We start from the raw sequence: 4,393 nt of genomic DNA on the forward strand, positions 1-4,393 counted from the left end.
CTGGACTCTGAGCCACACTGCCACTATCTTCTGGAATTCGGGGGCATGCTCTCCAAAGGGCACCAGAGCTAGGCTTGTTGACTGTTAAGTGTTTGCTCATTGAAGGAGGTGTGAGAAGGTCACTGGACCCTCACCTGAGTATCCAACCACCTCACCCAACCAGTTATAAACAATTCTGCCCTAATTGGCATAATTGCAAGTGGTCCTAGTATCTCTGGAATGGGCTGGACTCAATCTAGAAGGGAAGATTAAGAAAACGACTCCATCCACTCAGCCATAGCAGAGTCATCCTCCATCCTGAGTGCAGACCTTCCACTGTGATTGCTTTAAAAATCACATCTTCTCCACCATAACACCTCAGGAGGAATTCCAGAGTTCCTCCAAAGCAGTGTTAAGAGAAACTAGCTATCAAAATTGGTCTCCAGGTTAACAATGAATTAAAAAAGAAAAATAGTGCTTGGGTAGTTCCAGAAGGTAAGAGGGGAGCTCAAGACTGTGGAGAACTCAAACACATGAGGCAAGTGAGAAGTGCACACAGAGCCCCTCCAGCAAGCAGGTCTTGGCCACTCACCTTCACATGCTCATAATAGCTGCCAGTGTTCATCTACTGCAGGCCTTTGAACTCCCAACTCTTGTCTCTGCATTCTTAACAGCAGGTGCCCCAAGACCCCATTCACCACCTTGGTGCCCCCCACCTCGAGATCTCAGCATTTCAGTGTCGTTTTTCAACCCCTTCTTGAGTCCTAGACCCCCCGCGGTGCGCCCCTCCAGCAGCCAGGCCCCTTGTGACCTTGGGAGTTTGGCGGGCTGCTGGGGCTCAGGGACAGCTGGTAGATGGGCTTGGGTTGCTCGGGGTTAGGGGTGGCTATTGGCTGGGCCTTTGGGTTGGTGAGCAGCTCAGGATAAGGGATGGTTGGTTGCTGGGGCTCCGGGAAAGTGAGCACCTCGGGATCAGGGATTGCTTGGAGCTGGGGTTCCTTCACGGCGGGCAGTTCAGTTCGGCTGTTACCGTCGGTCCCTGGCCTAGTGCTGTTGTAGGTCCTTGGTGCACACGGACACCCCCCCCCAATGGGTTCGGGCGCTCGGGCGCGGGGCTTCTCTGTGGGATCCCCATCAAGCTCGGCATGCCGGGATCGCGCCCGCCTCTAAGGGCGTCAGCTTCCCGCTTGGGACAGGCCACCGTCTGGTTGGACTCCGTCATGGCGAGCTTCGCAGGTCGGCCTTCCGTGGTGACCATCCATAGCAGCTTTTCTCCGCTCCGGGATGAAAGAATCAACTTTTGGAAAAGACTGCTGGAAGTGGGAGGGGAATTCTCGTTAAACGCTAGAAAGGAGACTTAAATATCTGGCGGGAACGCAGCCTATCAGTGTCGCCATGGGCGGACCAGGAGCCCACCTAAGGTCGCTTGTCGCCTCCAGGAATGTCGATGGTCCAGGAGATGCGAGCTTTCTAGGCCACTGGTAGGGACCAGCCGAGACTGGATTGGAAACCACTCTCTGTGAGTTCCAGGCCAGTCTGGCCTACAAATGGAGTTCCAGCACAGCCAGGACTGTTACACACAGAAACCTTGGTTGGGGAGAAAAAAAGGTATCATCCATCAATGGCAGGGTGTAGATTAAAAAAAAAAAAAAATTAAAATGTAAAAGTTCATTACAAGTCTGAGCTATTGTCTGAGCATTTACAATAATAAGTCTCTGTGCAGTTATTTGGGAACTGGCTGGTGAGACAGAAAAGTCTGCCAACAAGAAGTGGTATATTTCAGCTATAGTAGTTCATAAGTATGATATAAACACTTCAAAGGCTGACAGTTCAAAGCTAGTCTGGGCTACATAGTAAAAACCCTGTTGGGTGTGAGTTGGTGGCAAACTACTTTGATTCCAGTCAGATCTTTACTAGTTCAAGGCCAGGCTGACCTACATATCAATTCCAAGGTGAGAGGGCAAGAGCAAAGGAGGAGTTGGGAGAGAGCAGCTAGTAAATATTTGATGATTCTTGAAAAATGTCCACTATTTGTGAAAGAGGGTATTACAAAACAATTTACGTAATAGGCTCTCAATTTCATTATTCATTGAATATTCACTTCTGAGCTGGACATGGTCTACACACTTGTATCCCCACACATAAGTAACTGAGGCAGGAGATAGAGATTTCAAAGCCAGTTTGAGCTACAGTTGTCTAAGAGGAAAAAAATCCAAGCCAAGCATAGTGGCATAAAATGGAAATGCTGTTTCAGCAGGCTGAAACAGAAAAATCATTGTTAAGTTCCAGTTCATCCTGGGCTGCAAAGTGAGATATCTCAAAAACACAGTGGGGGGGTGGAGTTTCTTGAGATGTGGATGCTCCCCTGACACCTGGTTTTGATGCTTAGAACCCACATAAAAGACTGGATTCCATGGTGTACACCTCCACCATCTTAGCCTTCTTGCTGCAAGTTGGGAGGTAGAGACAAAATTGGCCTGGAGTTCTCCAGCCAGGTGTCCTGAAGTACATAGAACTAGAAAAATCTTTCTCTGTCAATACATAAAACAAAACACCCACAACAAACAAACCAATACTAGAATCAGTGAAGGACTTTCAGAAAAAATAAAAGTTTACTTGTCTTTCTTTCTTTCTTTTCTGAAACAGGGTCTCTCTACATAGCCCTGGAACTCACTCTGCAGACCAGGCTGACCTCAAACTCACAGAGATCCACCTGACTGCCTCTCAAGTGCTGGGGTTAAAGTTGTGTAGCATTGTGCTCAGCTAAAGAAATGTGTTCTTAAGAGGACTGGATGGATGCTTCAACAAGCTGCCAAGTCTGGTGACCTGAGTTCAATGCCCAGAAGGCACAGGATGAAAAGAACTGACTCCATCCAGTTGTCCTTTGATCTGCACTGGGGCATGAGTAAGTCCATGTACATACACACATGTATGCAATTAAGATTTTTAAAATGTCTATAGTTAAGTGGAGAGGAGTAAAGTGAAAGATAGTATAATCACCACAATCCATGTACAAAATAATGGCATTCTAATGTTGTGTGTGTGTGTGTATGTGTGTGTGTGTGTGTGGTTTTTTTTTTTTTTTTTCCTCCTGTGGTTTCAGGGCACCAACAACAAGCCAAAGAAAATTATTCCACTCAAATCTAGCTTAGTGAAACTAAGTTTATTGGAGGTATTTGCAGGCAGATGGATAACTCAAAGACAGCTGCATCACAGAAAAGCCCACCCCAGCACCCCACAGAAGTTGCATCCCTGAAGCTCCCCCATAGTACTTGCATGGCTGATGGTCCTAGGCTCTTTCCCCTAGCAATGGTCCCTGGAAGCTTATAAATCTTGTTTCAGCTGAACTGGTAAATTTTGTTCACTTCTGGAGTTTTGTTTGTTTGTTTGTATATTTTGTATATTTTCTTCCAGGAAGGAATTTTAATTCAGAGGAAATTGTACATGCATATAAAAATAGCTGCTAGCAACAAAAGGCTGACATTCTTGTGAAGTGGGGATACAGCACTTGGGAGTTACAAGTTCTCTAATTCTCCATGTCTGTGTTCATGTAATGTTTAAAATGTGTATAAATAGGGACTGGAGAGATGGCTCGGTGACCTAGAGCTCTTACAGAGGACCTGCAGTTCCAGCTTAGTGAAACAATGGTGGTTCACAACCCTTCGTTGCTCCAGTTCCAAGGGGATCTGATGCCCTTTTCTGACTTCTGTGGGCTCCAGCCCCCACAACACACACATACATGTGCACACACACAAACACACATTCACACACTCAAATGGCTACACAGACTAAATACTCATACATATAAATTTCCATAAAAAATGATCAAGTTTTATGTAAATAATAGGGCTTGGGGGATATGGTATTAGTATATAGACCCAGATGGATGTGAACTTGAGGCAATCAATCCTCCTATTCCTGCCACCTAGTACTGGGATTACAAGCATGTAGCACCACAAACAACACAACTGTGTATTTGATGACTTTACTTATCACTACACAGGTTGCCTTAGTCAAATAACCTCTCAGAAGAAGGCTCTAAAGCTGTCAATTCCAAAAGGCTGGACACTGAAACTCCAACTTTCGCCCCTCCTACTCTTTGTCTACAGATGTAATTTGAATTTATGGTCAGACTACAGTTTTTACGGAGAAAGGTATAATGTGCCAGAAAATTCAAAGAGTCTGATTAAATTTATTGTTTTTAGATAGCAACCTGGCTACTATGATTGGCCCACCCGAAAGGCCTAACCTCATCCTTCAAGTCAGAACACGCCCCGCCAGCGCCATTAGTTAAAGAATGCACACCGAGTCTACGTGCGCCACTCCGCTGCCTTAGCAGCTGTAACTCCAACCCGCCAATCAGAGGCGACGCTGGACGCAGGCGTGCGCTCTGACGCACCGCACGCAGGGCAAG

Source organism: Phodopus roborovskii, unplaced genomic scaffold (assembly GCF_943737965.1).
Source record: "Phodopus roborovskii unplaced genomic scaffold, PHOROB, whole genome shotgun sequence".
NCBI lineage: Eukaryota > Metazoa > Chordata > Mammalia > Rodentia > Cricetidae > Phodopus > Phodopus roborovskii.